Below are 19599 nucleotides of genomic sequence, written 5' to 3'. Positions count from 1 at the left end.
TTATCACAGGTCCAAACCCCCTCGGGGTCACATAAACGTTCGTTTGCTCAGTTAGCAGACACAGATACCGACACGGACACTGACTCCAGTGTCGACTACAGTGATACCAGATTAGACCCAAAATTGGCAAAGAGCATTCAGTACATGATTGTGGCAATAAAAGACGTGTTGCATATCTCCGAGGACCCTGCTGTTCCTGATACTAGGGTCTGTATGTACAAGGGAAAGAAACCTGAGGTAACGTTTACTCCCTCTCATGAACTGAACACCCTCTTTGAGAAAATGTGGGAAAATCCTGACAAAAAGTTTCTGATTCCCAAAAGGATTTAAATGGCGTATCCGTTCCCCTCTGGGGATAGAGAAAAGTGGGAGTCACCTCCCATTGTGAACAAGGCGCTATCACGGTTGTCTAAAAAGGTGACTTTACCGTCTCCTGACACGGCAGCCCTTAAGGATCCTGCGGATCGTAGACAGGAAAATACGCTAAAATCCATTTATGTCACCACAGGTACACTACTCAGACCAGCTATAGCATCTGCGTGGGTGAGTAGTGCTATCGAAAAGTAGGCAGATAACTTGTCATCTGATATAGATACCCTGGATTGGGATACCATCCTTTTAACGCTGGGTTATATCAGGGACGCTGCAGCGGCTAAAGGAAGCGGCGAGAGATATTGGCCTCTTGGGATCAAGGGTCAATTCCATGGCAGTCTCAGCTAGGAGAGCATTGTGGATTCATCAATGGAATGCTGATGCTGACTCTAAGAAAGCTATGGAGTCTCTACCGTATAAAGGTGGTGTATTGTTTGGTGAAGGTCTCGCTGAGTTGGTATCTACGGCTACCGCGGGTAAGTCGTCATTTTAGCCTTATGTTCCTCCACAACAAAAGAAAGCTCACCACTTGCAGATGCAGTCCTTTCAGCCAAATAAATACAAAAAAGGCCGAGGTTATTCCTTCCTTGCTGATAGAGGAAGAGGAAAAGGTAAAAGATCTCCGGCCGTGGCAGGTTCTCAGGAGCAGAAGTCCTCCCCGGCTTCTGCCAAATCCACCGCATGACGCTGGGGCTCCTCTGCGGGAGTCCGCACCGGTGGGGGCACATCTCAAGCTCTTCAGTCAATTCTGGGCTTGTTCGGCCCTAGACCCATGGATTTTAGAAATAGTGTCCCAGGGGTACAAACAGGAGTTTCAAGACGTTTCCCCTTGACGTTTTTTCAGATCAGCCTTACCAGCTTCTCTTCCGAACAGGGAGGTAGTATGCGATGCAATACAAAAGTTGTGTCTGAATCAAGTCATTGTCAGGGTTCCCCCGGCACAACAGGGAGAAGGCTTTTATTCAAGCCTGTTTGTGGTCCCGAAACCGGACGGCTCGGTCAGACCAATTCTGAACCTAAAGTCCCTGAATCTTTACCTAAGAAAATTCAAATTCAAAATGGAATCTCTCCGAGCAGTGATCTCCAGTCTCGATGAAGGGGATTTCATGGTGTCGGTCGACATAAAGGATGCCTACTTACACATCCCCATATATCCTCCGCATCAGGCTTACCTGCGGTTTGCTACTCAGGATTGTCATTACCAGTTTCAGACGCTGCCGTTTGGTCTATCCACGGCTCCGAGGATTTTCACCAAGATAATGGCGGAAATGATGGTTCTCCTTCGCAGGCAAGGAGTCACAATTATCCCTTACCTGGATGATCTCCTGATAAAGGCGAGGTCCAAAGACAAGCTGGAGCAGGACATTGCGCTTTCCCTGACAGTTCTGCAACAACATGGTTGGCTCCAAAACCTGCCAAAGTCACAGTTGAATCCAACGAAGCGGCTGTTGTTTTTGGGAATGATTCTGGACACGGAATTACAGAGGGTTTTTCTTCCAGAAGAGAAGGCTCTGGAAATTCAGAGTTTGGTCAAACAAATTCTGAAACCAGCGAGCGTATGAAATCATCAATGCACTCAGTTGCTGGGGAAGATGGTGGCAGCCTACGAGGCCATTCAATTTGGCAGATTCCATGCCAGTGTGTTTCAGTGGGACCTATTGGACAAGTGGTCTGGATCCCATCTGCACATACACCGGAAAATAATCCTATCCTCCAAGACCAGAATCTCACTCCTGTGGTGGCTGAACAGCTCTCACCTCCTAGAGGGACGCAGGTTTGGGATCCAGGACTGGATCCTAGTAACCACGGATGCGAGTCTCCAAGGCTGGGGAGCAGTCACACAGGGGGAAACCTTCCAGGGAAAATGATCAAGCCAGGAAGTTTGTCTACACATAAACGTTCTGGAGTTAAGGGCCATTTACAACGGCCTTCTTCAAGCGGAATGTCTTCTTCGCAACCGGCCCGTCCTAATACAATCGGACAATATAACTGCAGTAGCGCACATAAACCGCCAAGGCAGAACAAAGAGCAGGGTGGCAACGGCAGAGGCCACAAAAGTTCTCCGCTGGGCGGAAAGACATACAGGCGCTCTGTCAGCAATCTTCATTCCAGTGGACAACTGGGAAGCAGACTTCCTCAGCAGACACGATCTCCATCCAGGAGAGTGGGGTCTTCATCAAGAGGTCTTCACAGAAGTGACAAGTCTTTGGGGAATTCCTCAAATAGACATGATGGCATCTCGCCTCAACAAGAAACTTCAGAGATATTGTTCCAGGTCGAGGGACCCTCAAGCAATAGCAGTGGATGCCCTGGTAACACCATGGGTGTTTCAATCGGTGTACGTGTTTCCTCCGCTTCCACTCATTCCAAAGGTGCTAAAAATCATAAGAAGAGCAAAGGTTCAGGTGATCCTCATTGCTCCGGACTGGCCAAGGAGGGCTTGGTATCCAGATCTTCAGGAATTACTCATAAGAGATCCCTGGCCTCTTCCTCTACGAGAGGATCTGTTACAGCAGGGGCCGTGTGTGTACCACGACTTACCGTGGCTACGTTTGACGGCTTGGCAGTTGAACGCCGGATCCTAGCCCGAAAGGGTTTTCCCAGTGAAGTTATTCCCACACTTCTTCAGGCTGGAAAAGGAGTAACGTCTAAACATTATCAACGTATCTTGGTGTGAATCCAAGAAGGCTCCTACGGAAGAATTTCAGCTAGGGCGTTTTCTCCATTTCCTGCAAGCAGGTGTGGATGCAGGTCTAAAGTTAGGCTCGATTAAAGTAAAATTTTCAGCCTTATCGGTTTTCTTTCAAAATACAATTGGCCTCCTTTCCAGAAGTTCAGACTTTCGTGAAAGGAGTTTTGCACATCCAACCTCCATTAAGCCCCCAGTGGCACCATGGGATCTTAACGTGGTATTGCATTTTCTTCAATCCCATTGGTTTGAACCTTTACAGAAGGTTGAGTTGAAATTTCTCACTTGGAAAGTGGTCATGCTATTGGCCATAGCATCCGCAAGGCGGGTGTCTGAGTTAGCGGCTTTGTCTCACAAGAGTCCTTATTTAATATTCCATGAGGATAGAGCGGAGTTGAGGACTCGTCAACAATTTCTGCCGAAAGTGGTTTCATCGTTCCACATGAACCAGCCTATTGTGGTACCAGTGGCTACTGACGCCTTCGCGGAGTCAAAATCTCTCGATGTAGTCAGGGCCTTGAAGATTTATGTCGCCAGAACGGCTCAACTTAGGAAAACGGAAGCTCTGTTTATCCTGTATGCTGCCAACAAGATTGGAACGCCTGCTTCAAAGCAGACTATTGCGCGCTGGATCTGCAATACGATTCAGCATGCTCATTCTACGGCTGGATTGCCGTTACTGAAATCAGTGAAGGCCCACTCTACCAGGAAAGTGGGCTCATCCTGGGCGGCTGCCCGCGGAGTCTCGGCATTACAACTCTGCCGAGCAGCTACTTGGTCGGGTTCAAACACTTTTGCGAAATTTTACAAGTTTGATACCCTGGCTGACGAGGACCTCATGTTTGGTCAATCGATGCTGCAGAGTCATCCGCACTCTCCTGCCCGTTCTAGAGCTTTGGTATAAACCCCATGGTTCTTGAAGTGTCCCCAGCATCCTCTAGGACGTATGAGAAAATAGGATTTTAATACCTACCTGTAAATCCTTTCCTCTTAGTCCGTAGAGGATGCTGGGCGCCTGTCCCAGTGCGGACTCTATCTGCAGTTGTTAGTTATGTTTACACATGGGTTGTGTTACGTTATGGTCAGCCTGTTGCTGACTTTGTTCATGCCGTTGACTGGAGTTTTCTGTTAAATGCCATGTTGTGCGGCGTGTTTGAGGTGTGAACTGGTGTATGTCCCACCTTAGTTAACAATAAATCTTTTCCTCTAAATGTCCGTCTCCCTGGGCACAGTTCCTATAACTGGAGTCTTGAGGAGGGGCATAGAGGGAGGAGCCAGTTCACACCCCTTTCAAAGTCTTAAAGTGCCCATGTCTCCTGCGGATCCCATCTGTACCCCATGGTTCTTGAAATGTCCCCAGCATCCTCTATGGACTAAGAGAAAATAATTTACCGGTAGGTATTAAAATCCTATTTTCCTACTCTCTCTGAACATTTGGGAGACTTGTTTTTTGGGTTGTCCCTGGATCCCGGAAGCGTGAGTGGATCTCCCATATCAGGATGGGCAGTGTAATGTAGGGATTGCCATCAACCATCGATGATTCCTAATCATCTATGGTTTATGGCCGATGTAGAATATTTTTGCCATCGATGAGTGAAAATCAAATGGTTTTCCTCCATCAATGGCATGACATAACCAAATATTTATATATATATATATATATATATATATATTTTAAATAGGAGCCTGGACACAAAGCACAGCTCTGCCACTGACACCCACAAAGCCATGCCCCAGAGGCCCTGATTGGCCTGCGGCTTGCTCAGTTCTAAAGTAGGGGATGACCATCGATAGCTGATATCATCAATGGTTCCCTTACAGATAGTTTCCCCCCATCGAGGTTAACCATCAATGGTACCATCGATGGTAACCATCGATGGATAACCTACCGATGGCCATCCCTAGTGTAATGCGAGGATTTGCAGATCTGTGGGGAGGGGCCAATTTGATGCGCTTCACATCATTTTGGCCCCGCCCCTTTTTTCCTAGACTTGTGATTCAGGGCATTAGGCTGTTGTGGGGGTGAAGCTTATTGACAGAGTGCCTTGCCCTGTCCCCTCAGTGGTCAGCTGCAAATCCTCTCTGGGCTTCTCCCAGATAAGATGATGGCATTTATTATCTTTTCCTATTTAGCTCTGGAAAGTTGATAGGGCAGGATGAGCATTGGGAGCCAGCGTGCTGCAGGGCAGACATACTGGAACAGGTATGGAGGTGGACCCACTTCATAGTGGGAGTGGCCTGCATGCAGCTTGTTTCAATGTTTCTACTCCTGCAGCATGCTGGCTACCTAAGCTCATCTGTGCTGTGAGCTCTCCGGTGATCAATATGGAAAAGATGGCGCATGCGCAGACGAGAGCTCTTACTACGCCCCTGCTGGTCCTGTTGCTCTAATTCAGGGATGGGGAACCTTTGGCTCTCCAGCTGTTGTTAAACTACACATACCAGCATGCCTTGCTACAGTTTTGCTATATGGTCATGCTAAAACTGTTGCAGGGCATGCTGGGATGTGTAGTTCAACAACAGCTGGAGGGCCAATGGTTCCCCATCCCTGCTCTAATTGTACAGTCACAAGTCATATTTACAGCTAAATAAAGATGCATAGTGCGAAAAGACAGGCAAACCATGTTTATGTCCAATTCTGGAAATTGCAGGTTATCGGCGGAGAGAGAGTGTGGGATATTACACTTATTTATAGTTTCTTATTCACTTATCCTTAGTGCGATCATATTTCTATATAAAACACTTTGGGGCTGATTCTACACCAAATGCAAAAGCGAATGTTTCAATATAATATATCAGCCAGTGCTACCTCGTACATTTAAACTATTTTTTCTGTTGTTCTAAACTGTATCATTATGTCACTTTGATGGTTCTCCCTACGAAATATTAATTATTGGGAGTAGAGTGATACTGTACTTCAGATAATAATTTCACCTACAGTTAAAGACAAGTCTTACTTGTCCTTGGCAGAAATAAGAGGTTATAGTGATTCCCTACAAGAGAAGGGAGATTTTGGTAGCTATATATACCATGCAAAATTAAAATCTGAATGACCTTATACTGTATGTGTGCTTAGAAGCACAGCTAGATATTTGTGGGCCCTGTAAAAATATATGTTCTAATCGTCTCTGTGTACTACCCATGGTTCTGAAGATACATATACAGAATATATTCATGCATAGATGTTGGAATGGTAAGGGGGGGGGGGGGGGGGCAAGTAAGCGCCCCCCCAAAAAAACATTTTAGAGGCGGCAGTCAATGTACTAGGTCGCTTGGTGCCATCTAGACTTACCATGGACAATGAGTCTGTAGACTCCAAGCAGATATAATCCCTTTCTGGATGTTCCACTTTCTCCCTCCCCACAGCCCTACTTCACCAGCCTCTGGGCCCCTCCTCCACCCTGCATCTTGATCCAACCCCTACAGTATTTGGCTAGTTACTCTGGTCTGCGCCCCTCTCACCTCTTACATCATATACAGTATTCCTTAATCCCCTCTTCACCATCAGCACTCTCTTCACCCTTCTCTCTCCCCACTTTGGGCCAAACTCCCCCCGTCCCATGCGCAGCACCACTTGACCCCCTGTACGGCACCCCCCGATCACCCACCAGTTTCAGCTGAAAATGTATCCTCTAAGAGGTAAGAGCCAGGACTGATTACCCTCAGGCAGGGTGAGAGCTATGAGTGGATCCTCCAAATTCCTCCCTGATAACAGCCACTCACTGTCTAATAAATGTGCATGTGCCATAGGTCTGCAACATAAAGTAATGTGACTATATACTGTATATCCACAGGGACGGGCTCCTTTTGGAGCACCTGTCCCTGGATTTCAACTGGGTATCTGTATATATACACTGCTCAAAAAAATAAAGGGATCACTAAAATAACACATCCTAGATCTGAATGAATGAAATATTCTTATTAAATACTTTGTTTTTTACATAGTTGAATGTGCTGACAACAAAATCACACAAAAATTATCAATGGAAATCAAATTTATTAACCCATGGAGGTCTGAATTTGGAGTCACACTCAAAATTTAAGTGGAAAAACACACTACAGGCGGATCCAACTTTGTTATAATGTCCTTAAAACAAGTCAAAATGAGGCTCAGTAGTGTGTGTGGCCTGCTTGCGCCTGTATGACCTCCCTACAACGCCTGGGCATGCTCCTGATGAGGTGGCGGATGGTCTCCTGAGGGATCTCCTCCCAGACCTGGACTAAAGCATCCGCCAACTCCTGGACAGTCTGTGGTGCATTGTGGCATTGGTGGATGGAGCGAAACATGATGTCCCAGATGTGCTCAATTGGATTCAGGTCTGGGGAATGGGCGGGCCAGTCCATAGCATCAATGCCTTCGTCTTGCAGGAACTGCTGACACACTCCAGCCACATGAGGTCTAGCATTGTCTTGCAGTAGGAGGAACCCAGGGCCAACCGCACCAGCATATGGTCTCACGAGGGGTCTGAGGACCTCATCTCGGTACCTAATGGCAGTCAGGCTACCTCTGGCGAGCACATGGAGGGCTGTGCGGCCCCCCAAAGAAATGCCACCCCACACCATTACTGACCCACTGCCAAACCGGTCATGCTGGAGGATGTTGCAGGCAGCAGAACGTTCTCCTTGGCATCTCCAGACTCTGTCATGTCTGTCACATGTGCTCAGTGAGAACCTGCTTTCATCTGTGAAGAGCACAGGGCGCCAGTGGCGAATTTGCCAATCTTGGTGTTCTCTGGCAAATGATAAACGTCCTGCACGGTGTTGGGCTGTAAGCACAACCCCCACCTGTGGGCGTCGGGCCCTCATACCACCCTCATTGAGTCTGTTTCTGATCGTTTGAGTAGACACATACACATTTGTGGCTTGCTGGAGGTCATTTTGCAGGGCTCTGGCAGTGCTCCTCCTGTTCCTCCTTGCACAAAGGCGGAGGTAGCGGTCCTGCTGCTGGGTTGTTGCCCTCCTACGGCCTCCTCCACGTCTCCTGATGTACTGGCCTGTCTCCTGGTAGCGCCTCCATGCTCTGGACACTACGCTGACAGACACAGCAAACCTTCTTGCCACAGCTCGCATTGATGTGCTATCCTGGATGAGCTGCACTACCTGAGCCACTTGTGTGGGTTGTAGGGAGGTCATACAGGCACGTGGAGGCCACACACACTACTGAGCCTCATTTTGACTTGTTTTAAGGACATTACATCAAAGTTGGATCAGCCTGAGGTGTGTTTTTCCACTTTAATTTTGAGGGTGACTCCAAATCCAGACCTCCACGGGTTAATAAATTTGATTTCTATTAATCATTTTTGTGTGATTTTGTTGTCAGCACATTCCACTATGTAAAGAACAAAGTATTTAATAAGAATATTTAATTCATTCAGATCTAGGATGTGTTATTTTAGTGTTCCCTTTATTTTTTTGAGCAGTGTATATACAGATGGAGCCCTGCTCATCTATCCCTTTAATAGATTCATTCTGAAATCCAACACATGTTTCAGGCAGCAGCCCTTCGTCAGGGATTGATATATATATATATATACATATATATATATACACGCCATATATATATATACCGTATATACTCGAGTATAAGTCGACCCGAATATAAGCCGAGGCACCTAATTTTACCACAAAAAACTGGGAAAAATTACTGACTCTAATATAAGCCTAATGTGGGAAATGCACGGTGCCAGGGGTTTTCATGCTCAGGGTGTCATGCTCGTTGCCAGGGATTTCATGCGGTAGGTGTTATGCTTGTTGCCAGGGGGTAATGTTTGTTTCTAGGATTGTGCCCCCAGTGCCACATATACCCCCAGTGACAGATATCTCCCCACAGTGCCAGATAAAAACATGCCCCCGTTGCTTTGCCCCCAGTAGTTATGCCCCTTCTTTGCCCCCAGTAGTTGTGCCCCCTCTTTCATTGCCCCCAGTAGTTATGCCCTCTCTTTCATTGCCCCCAGTAGTTATGCCCTCTCTTTCATTGCCCCCAGTAGTTATGCCCTCTCTTTCATTGCCCCCAGTAGTTATGCCCTCTCTTTCATTGCCCACAGTAGTTATGACCCCTCTTTCTTTGCCCCAGTAGTTGTGGTGCCCCCTTTCTTTGCCCCCAGTAGTTGTTGTGCCCCCTTTCTTTGCCCCCTGTTACTGTGCCCCCGTTGCAGCTTACAAACACACAAACACACACTAAAACAATACTTACCACTGCCCCGCTCCTGCTTCCCGACCGCTTCTTCTGCTGCTGCGCTGCTCAACTCCGTCTGTCCACCCGCTCCGTCTGGCCGCCGCTCCATCTGTCCACCCGCTCCGTCTGGCCGCCGCTCCATCTGTCCACCCGCTCTGTATGGTCGCCGCTCCGTCTGGCCGCCCGCGCCGGCGCCCGCTTCCCGGCACCCGATCATCTCTATGGGAGAGACGTCATGACGTCTCTCCCATAGCAACGCCGCACAGACACTAGAGGTCAATAATGACCTCTAGTGTCTGTCCCTGGAGCCGGCTGCAGCGGACGCCCACACAGCCCACGGCGTCTGCTGCAGCCGTTGACTCGAGTATAAGCCGAGGGGGGCTTTTATGAAAATGTATCTTGCCTCCACAAGCTGAAAACATTCTGGCACTCCTGCACACATGGGAAGGGAAATTTTGGTTTTGTTTTTTTTACTTTTCAGTTATTGTTTTTATTGCCAGATTCAGATCCAGAACTCATTATTAATATGTGGAACTGGCTGCAAATGATATAAATAACCTGCTTGTCGAATCATAAAAAAAACTTCATAAACATACTTGAATTTTTCAAATTCAAGACTGATTTAAAAATTGGGCTAAATTCCACAAAGTTGAGCACATTCAACAATGGTCAAGTCAGTTTGACCATGTTCAAGCTGAAAATTATATTGTAGCAGTTTCTAATGGAGAATGTATAAACAAAAGAAGATAAAGATTATAAGAAGCTGGCGGTGTAAAAGGGGTATCCCTTTTACACCGCCAGCTTCTTACATGTGTTATTGCACAGGAGCGTGTATAACCCATGTTGCTGTGCGGTGTAAAAGGGCCAAGTTGGAATAATCATGTGATCTCCAAGTGCCGCCCCCGCCGCGTCGCCGCTGACGTCACCAACCCGGCAATATGCCGGGAGGAAAACAGCGGCATAGAGGACCTGAGGTGGGTTGCAACCAGGAAGCACACGTGTCAGGGTCCTGGGTGCGACCCGCTATATTTGGTATAAAAGAGGTATAAATTGGGTGCACTCCAACCCTCCAAAATAATGTACCTGTATATTAAAATATTATTACTTTATTTCATATCATCAAAAAACACTGCATCTAGTTTATACTGTACCTTTAAAGACCTAACACATAACATACACTCATTTTTATTAATTATTTTTTGTATCTATGTAGATGTATTTTAATGAAATAATCAGCAAAATATTAAAACAATGATAAATAGAAAAAGTTAATATATATATAAAATCTCTCTATATAGGAAACAAGTGATTAAAAACAAGGCTTGATGTGTTTTGACAAAACTTTTTTATTTAGTTTCTTAAAATAAATGTCTCTGTGTATTGTTAGTGGTAAATTGTTACATTTGTGACATAGAAAGCAATTTGTATATCAGTATTTTGCAGTGTTGCAATAAGTAGCAATAAGACAGCAGATCCCTAACCACAGAGAACACACTCTTTATATTCCACTTCCAGTGGTATTCCGCTTATTCAGTAGCTTCTACATCCACATATCGTCATTTAGTTATTCTGTCATAGTTAGCTAATTGTTAATATGAAGAAATGTTTGTCTAATTGTCTGTATTGTTATTTACAATGGCACAGTAGGTGTGATGCTGCCCCCTTGGACAATTGTGTTACCCACCACCCTCCCCTTTTTATTTTTGTTTTCTTTCTTTCTTTTCTTTCTTTCTTTCTTGACATTACAGTTTGTTGATTTTTGCTTTGTTTTTGTGTTTTGCATTTTGTCATTAATTACCTGTTATATATACCAAGGAAACATTTGTTTTCTCTTCTTTTTCTGATACTAAAATAATGTCTTGCAAGTCTATACTGTCGAACAGGGCCATAACTAGGTGTGTGCCAGTGGTGCCAGGCACACAGCACAGATGTGCTGTGGGCACAGGACCACCAGCAACAACCGCCTGGCTGCTCCGCCACCACCACACTGTGGGGTCTGGCCCACGTCTCCCAGCCATCACAGCCCGGTGCCCAGCTGCATTGTCCGGCTCCGCTCCGCCCAGTGTGCTGGGAGAGATTATGCCCGCCCCCAGCCCACCCACAATACCCTGCACTGTGAAAAGCGCAACATAGGGCGTGAAGGAGAAGAGGAGAGGCCTGCCAGCTGATCACAGGTAAGTATAATACTTACACACTCTCTCACTCATTCTCTCTCAGACTCTGCCTGCCTAATGTGTAAAAAGGGGACTCTGCCTGCTTAATGTGTAAAAAAGGATGACTCTGCCTGCCCAATGTGTTAAAAAGGAGGACTCTGCCTGCCTAATGTGTTAAAAAGGGGGACTCTGCCTGCCTAATGTGTAAAAAGGGGGACTCTCTCTGCCTAATGTGTAAAAAAGGGGTCTCTGCCTGCCTAATGTGTAAAAAAGGTGGACTCTGCCTGCCTAATGTGTAAAAAAGGTGACTCTGCCTGCCTCATGTGTAAAAGGGGATTCTACCTGCCGTACTGAGTAAAATGGGGACTCTACCTGCCGTAATGTGTAAGAGGGAGCTCTACCTGATGCAATGTGTAAAAGGGAGTTCTGTGGGCATGCCCTATATTTTTTTTGGACGCACTGGCCCTGTTTTAGATATGGAGGTGGGGGGCGCTGATGCTGTTTCTTGCACACAGCACTAAAATGTCTAGTTATGGCACTGCTGTTGAAGAGTACAGTGTATACTGTCCCTCATGATTATAAATATGTGTTTATACAGTACTTTATTTTTCTTATGCGGACATTCTGTTTCCTCTTGATTGTCTATTTATCCTGCAATTGCTGCTAATTGTATTCTGTAAATTTGGATATGTTCATTAAAAACATGTTTTATAAAAATAAAAGAAAATGACACAGTAGTGAGTAATATAAATTTCTGCAAATGAGTTTCTAAACAATAGAAAGGAGAATTACAGAAACAAAAGAAACTTACACAGAACAGACTTAAATAATATAGGGGTACATTTATTAAGCAGTGATAAGAGCGGAGAAGTGAGCCAGTGGAGAAATTTCCCCATCACTTCTCCGCTCTTATCACTGCTTAGTAAATGTACCCCATAACTCTTTATAGTTTTGCAGGAGATTTGGGGTCATAGGGGGTTATTCAGAGATAAACGCAGATCGCTGCATATGCAGCCAGATCTGCGTTCATCTGTGCACATGCTGAGGGACAGCCAGCATGTGCGAGGCCGCCTCCCGATGCATCTAATCTAATTGCGGACGCATCAGAACTAAAGTTGACCCCTGGCAGTGCAGCCAGATGGTCAGCAGCCATCTTTTTTTTATCAGAGCGGCTGAGTGTGGCTTCATACAGCCGTCCCGAAAACAGTCCCAGACCGCCCCTGTTCGCCCTGCTCTGACTCCCAATGCCGCATTGCTGCCCTGAAAACGCCTGCCGCTTTCAATCACATTGCGATCGCATCCATCGGGGATCCACAATTTGTATGCCCGCACAGCCACTGTGCTACCACTGGCAAACTGCGCTGCGGGCCGCAATAGCAGCAGGGTCTGAATGACCCCATTGTCATTAACATGGACAGCACACTGGGATGTATTCAGAAGTTATACATTCACAATGTTGACAGTCATGATGTCAACACTGTTTAAAAGTCGAAAGGCAACATGTCAACATTCTCCGACTGTTGACAGGTGAAATGCCGACATTCAGGGTTAGCCTGGAGCATAAAGGGCCCACCAGGGGAATGCGGTTCTAGGGGCCCATTCTTAAGTGGTGTGGCCCGCTATTGCAGAGGCTTAGCCAACCATTAGAGATGACATAGGGGGTGCTTCAGATCTGATCCCACAGTGGGTGATCAGTGATAGACTGCGCATGCGTATGCACCGCAATGTGCACGTGCGTCGGCAAATAACAACAGCCTTCGCCGGACAGCAACAGGCTGGTGCAAACATTTCGATCACATGGGTGTTCGCAAGGTGATTGACAGGAAGAGGCCGTTTGTGGGTGGTAACTGACCGTTTTCTGGGAGTGTCAGGGAAAACGCAGGCGTGCCCAAGCGATTTCTGGGAGGGTGTGTGACATCAGCTCCAGCCCCGGCAAGCCCGTTCTCATCGAACTGGGCTGCGCACAGACTGCACACAGTGGAAAAATCATTTAATGGTGAGTGAGGTGTGAACGGATTTGCACCTGTCCGCTGACTGAGGGATTTTTTGCAGCTAGGCGTACACATGTGATTACACACTTGCACGTTGAATATACACTCCCCTTGGGCGGCGACTATATGAATGCAGCACAACAAATTTAGCAGTCCAGCGAACAGGTCTGAATCATCCCCTTAGTCTGAAGACAACATGAATACTATGGGGGTCATTCCGAGTTGTTTGCGCGCTAGCTGATTTTAGCAGCATTGCACACGCTAGGCCGCCGCCCTCTGGGAGTATATCTTCGCTTAGCAGAATTGCGAATAGAAAATTCTTAGCAGTTTCTGAGTAGCTCGAGACTTACTCCTACACTGCGATCATCTCAGCACGTTTCATTCCTGGTTTGACATCACAAACACGCCCTGCGTTCGGCCAGCCACTCCCCCGTTTCTCCAGACACTCCCGCGTTTTATCCTGGCACGCCTGCATTTTTCCGCACACTCCCAGAAAACGGTCAGTTTCCGCCCAGAAACACCCACTTCCTGTCAATCACACTCCGATCACTTCAACGATGAAAATTCTTCGTTCGGACGTGAGTAAATCTACTAAGTTTTGAGCTAAAATACTTAGCGCATGCGCACTGCGTACCATGCGCATGCGCATTTTCGCCTTAATCGCTCCGTTGTGAAAATTGGCAACGAGCGAACAACTCGGAATGACCCCCTATGTTCCCTTGGCCCATATATATAGTGGTGCTTTAAAGTGTGTGAACCCTTCAGAATTTTCTATATTTCTGATGCAATTTGGCCTAGAACTACCTGATCGTCCCACCAATAAGCAAAGCATACAATTACCAATATATGCATACCAAACATAACTATGCAATCAGTGGCGTATCTATAATGGCTGCAGTGTGCACACGGGCCCCTGGTTCCAGAGGGGGCCCACACCGCACACACTGCACCCATTTCTTCTATATTCTTACCTTTCTGGTGTCCGGGTGTGGGTCCCTCCTCTCCCGAGTCCCATAGCCGGCAACTGCAGCAGCGCTGTTAGCGCTCTGTCTGAGCACTAGAGACTCTGGCACACTGCCAGAGTCTACAGCGCATGCGTAGGTCTCCTGAAAAATGTCCGCCGCGCCATTTTTCCAGAGACTTGATCTGTAGACTCTGGCACTGTCCAGAGGGGGTCATTCCGAGTTGATCGTAGCTGTGCTCAATTTAGCACAGCTACAATCAGTCACACTGACATTCGGGGGGACACCCAGCACAGGACTAGTCCGCCAGTGCCGCCCCCCCCCCCCCCTGCAGAAGTGCAAAGGCATCGCACAGCGGCGATGCCTTTGCACTTCAAGAGTAGCTCCCGACCAGCGCAGCTTTAGCGTGCTGGCTGGGAGCTACTCGTCACTCCCCAGCCCGCAGCGGCTGCGTGTGATGTCAAGCAGCCGCCGCGGATCACCCCCCCCCCCCAACAGTCCGGCCACGCCTGCGTTGGCCGGACCGCAGCCCCTTAATGGCTGCTTAATGCCGCCGTCCAGCCCCCTCCCGCCCAGCGACCGCCTTTCTCTCAGGGGTGAGCCCTAGGCAACGACAGCCGGCGCATGCGCAGTTCCGACCCGATTGCTGCACTGCGAGAAACCCCAGAGTCTCTAGTGCTCAAACAGAGCGCTAACAGTGCTGCTGCCGGCTACGGGATGGGAGAGGAGGGGGCCCACACCCAGAGACCGCACATGGGTCCCCTCCTCTCTAGATACACCCCTGTATGGAATATTATTTATATGAGACAATAGTTTACTACTATATCTTCTCTTAAGATTTACATATCAGTTTGACATGTGTTGTAGACTAGAATTGAACAACAGAAATGTAGACCCATAGAAAACATGAACAATATTCTTGTGCCGTGTTCTTAGTATAGGAAAATATGATTACCCTGTGAGTACTAGAGCTGTGTCTGCTTCCCCCAGATCTCAGATGGGAGCCACAGAGTCTAGTTAGCTGTAGTCACAACCTGCTGACACCTCCTTGCTAAGTGACAAGACCAACTTCACAAATAGCATCCAGCTCTGATGACGCAGAGTAAATAGACATGCGGGGATAAATGTAGCGTAATCTCTTGTGTACACAATAAATTCAATTGATAGACCAACTTATATCCGGGGTTGGAGTAAACATTTATGTACTTTATATTTTTTTACTTTATTAGCCTGTAACTTTAAAGTTGTGACAACGGCGTTACCATAGAGGAATAATTATGGACGCAAGTTTAAATGCTGCAGGAGGCATGTGTAGGAAAAAGACACCTCCTGCCATCATTTTCGATCCGAGTGCTGCATCGGAAGATGCAGCATCAGATGACCAGTGTGACCATCGGTCATGATGTTGTCAGCATCGGATCCACCAGAACTGCTCATCCGGGGGCCAGGAAATCTGTGACCGAAGATGCAGACTGGGGCCTCTGCACTAACACATAATGGGAACAACATGTCGCCCATTTTCAGGAACCCTGGCCAGTTACACCAACCAGTATCGGATCTTGCCACGGGCAAGCAGGACTTTTTCCAAGGGCGCCGCCTTCCGGAGGGCGCCGCACCATGGCAAGATCCGCTACTGTGCCCCCCGCTGCCGCTGTGTCCCCCGCTGGTCCCCCGCTGTGAAGGGAACTAGACGCTATCCGTCTAGCTTCCCTTCGTGGAGAGGACCTTTGCTGTGCGGTGCGCGATGACGTCATTGCGCACTGCACAGCATTGTGGGACTGGCACAGACGCTAGGGCTCTAGTGTCTATGCTGTGCTATGGGAGAGACGTCATGACGTCTCTCCCATAGATCCGAGGAGAGGAGCAGCGCCGGCGGAGGTCTGCAACGGCCGGGACTCAGGAGCGGGGATTGTAAGTATTCTTTTTTTTTATTTTTTTTAAGCGGCGCTACTGGGGGCACAAATGGCGCTACTGTGGGGCACAAATGGCGCTACTGGGGGCACAAATGGGGGCACAACTCTACAGGGGGCGTAACTGACCATGCCCCTGTATGAAACCACGCCCCTATTTTCCGCCCGGGGCGCCACAAGGGCTAGAACCGGCCCTGACACCAACCACCCACCCCCAAACGGCAGCAACCTGTCAATTTTATCACACAGGACCCGTTCTGCACTGGGAATGTACGTAAACCATCGGTTATTCGTACATCTCTGAGTGAGACCCAATATTTCATGCAAGTCTTATATCTATTGTTAGAGGTCGGGACACGTACCATATACTGTATACGGTTTTGCTATTGATCACAATAAAAACTTGCTGATTATCCTACTTTGTTCCCCTTCCTTTCTCAAGCATTGACCTTACACGAAAGTCTGTTTACCGCTCCTGCTTATATGTTCTGCCACTTTACTATCAACATATACTGTACATGGACACATTGCCGTCACCCCTGAGTTTCATAATCCCGGGTGACGTAATGCCTACTGCACATGATCCGCCTCAAAACAGGCATCTGCCTGAGCGCGTACTGTATGTTACTAATCTTAGTCCTAATCTTAAGGCAAATCGAATTGCAATTTGATTGGTTAGCACCCTAATGTGGATTCTGTTGGTTTTGCAAAATACATGTTAAAAAAATTATCTTTTGTAAAATTGCATTTCACTCACACAGTGCTGTCCAAACCTTGAGTTCTGGCATGTCAAATCATAATACATACCTACTGTATACAAGGTACAGTATGTATGTGTTCTTGGACTCTTGTCCAGAAGTTCCCAAACTAGCTGCTGTGGCACCCTGGAGCACTGAGGAGCACTTGTAGGAGTGCCACGGATCGGTGGCCCAGGATCAAATCAATTTATTAATGGTCAATGTGAGACAAAACCAGTGCTGGTGGGTGCCAATCATAAACTATGTGGACATACAGAAGCACAACCACATCCACCATCACTTAACTGAAAATAAGGGAGAAATAGACCCACAATTTACTTAATTGAATCATTTCTGAAATTCTCAATAAGATACTTTTGGCCCAGTGGTGCCATGACAACAATGGTGAAACTCTAGGATGCTGTGATTCAAGAAGGTTTGGCAACTGCCTGCTCTAGATGGTTAAATGCAGATAGTCTACATGGTTCTTGGTGCAGTACACTACATTTCACATCATGCCATGCTGTATAGTCTGGTTTATACAGATGCCATTACTTAGAATGTAAGCTCTCACGAGTAGGGCCCTCTTCCCTCATGTGCTTATCCTTTTCTTACTTTAATAATCCTCAACTGCCCAAATCAAGCAGTTTTTTGGCCACCTGGAACTTCTCTGTCATTTACTGGTGTAGTTATGCTTAGTTACCCTGTACTTGTCCTATATTGTCTTCAACTGTAAGTCACTGTTTTCCTGTTTTGATTATGTGCATATATACTCTGTAATTGGGCGCTGCGGAACCCTTGTGGCGCCATATAAATAAAGGATAATAATAATAATAAAATGACTTTGGGGAATATAGTGTGTTGCACGAGTTTGCCTAAATGATTGCAATGTGCAATAAGTAGCAGATGGCTTTACTCTCATCCACTCACATAGCACGCTATGGGACAATACATCCCGCCACTTATCGCATGCATAGTTTTATGTATATTAACATCATATAAATGAATAAATGTGGATATTAACGCAAAGGACAGCTCTTCATGGAATAGCTGGGCATTGTGTTAATACTGCATTCACATTTATCCATGCATATGATGTTAATAAATACCACTATATATATATATATATATATATATATATATACTCACGTAATTCAAGGACCTTTCCCTTCCAGGACCTTTTTCAAGACAAAAGTTTCAGGCTGCCAAGCTTTGGTCTTGTAAAAGGGCCCGGAAAGGACCGAAACATTGACCTTGACTCTGTAATGATGTGAGGTTGGATTAAAAAATCACTTTTTTCATTATGGATAAGACTGGTCAGTGTATTCTTTAAAAAGAGTTTTTTATATTGGGACTCTGCCTGGATTGGAACGTCTCTGGATTATGCACCCCAGCGGATGTAGCTGATTAATTTGTGAGTGCAACTTTATGTATAAACTATATATTTAGGGAAAAGGAAAACAAGTTATAATTAGAGTAAAGTTTATAAAATTGATTTAAATTGGATTGATATTAAATATAGCAAATATATAGCAAAAATATAGCAAAAACAGCCCGGTACTGTATATACAGTAGGGTAGATAGTCAGATATACTTCTCAAATGTCATTGCACCTGACCGACAATACAGAACTTGTGATCTCAGTTATTTTTCCGACATGCTCCACAGTAACTCTGTCTGGTTAGTTCTGGTCACACTCTGTCACACATGATCTCACCTGCTTGATGAGAGCTGTTGGTTGTGGTCAGGTCTCACACTTCTTTAATCCCATTTAACTCTTTTCTGCAAAAATAAAAACAAATGGAGGCAATCGGGCTCACAAACCAATTCATGGCCTTGGATCTGTCCAGCTGGGGTCTGACTTGCTAAAACTCACTCCCAAACGCAGATCTGCTCTTCCCTCAGGAATCCTCAGCTCAGGTTACAGTCAGGATATATATAGCTGCTGACTCTCTGCTCACTATCTCAGATTCCAGCCTTTCACGGTAATTAACCACACATCTTCCAGATAGAGGTGCTCAAATAATTAGGATCCAAATGATTTAAATAATTAGCACACAGCACTATGCAATCAATATTTTGTATCTAGAACTTTATTGTTTTTAGTTTCAATTTAATAGGGAACAGATATGGAATTTGTCAAATGGCAGTTATGACGGGAATAATCGTGGGGAAACTTGTAGCTGTAACTAAATTTTGAAAACTCATTAGATACTGGATACAGCGGCGTAATAGGGCGGCAGTGCACCAGACACGGGCCCTGCCCCCCGTGAGCATGATGGTCCGCCACCACTATCCGTGTCCAATGCCATACATTCCAATATTTCACAGCTACAAAATGGTACAATTGAAAGAAATGTGTCTTTGCCACCCAGGGGCATATCAGCTAGAGAGGGCGTGTCAAACCCAACCCATGGGTTGTGTCTTTTCCTTCTCTCTTTTTCCACATTACAGGGGGACATAGCAGGCTGGTATCAGTGGAAGTGACAGATGGGGATGTGGCAGGCTGGTATCAGTGGTAGTTATAGAAGGGGACGTGGCAGGCTGGCATTAGTGGTAGTGATAGAAGGGGACGTGGCAGGCTGGCATCAGTAGTAGTGATATAATGGG

At 46.5% G+C, this 19599-nt stretch overlaps 1 protein-coding gene across 1 annotated transcript in view; it reads right to left on the bottom strand.

The window, feature by feature from the left end:
• USP2 (ubiquitin specific peptidase 2) overlaps positions 1-18883 on the bottom strand; it is a 135061-nt gene extending 116178 nt beyond the window's left edge. The window contains exon 1 of the mRNA XM_063943516.1: positions 18707-18883. The gene's annotated coding sequence lies outside the window, so the exon portion shown is untranslated. The remainder of the gene's footprint in view (positions 1-18706) is intronic.
• Positions 18884-19599: the final 716 nt, after the last annotated feature.

The sequence above is a fragment of the Pseudophryne corroboree genome, chromosome 10, assembly GCF_028390025.1.
Source record: "Pseudophryne corroboree isolate aPseCor3 chromosome 10, aPseCor3.hap2, whole genome shotgun sequence".
Taxonomy (NCBI): domain Eukaryota; kingdom Metazoa; phylum Chordata; class Amphibia; order Anura; family Myobatrachidae; genus Pseudophryne; species Pseudophryne corroboree.
The sequence above is the reverse complement of the archived record's forward strand: the minus strand, read 5'-3'. Positions and strand labels throughout refer to the sequence as shown.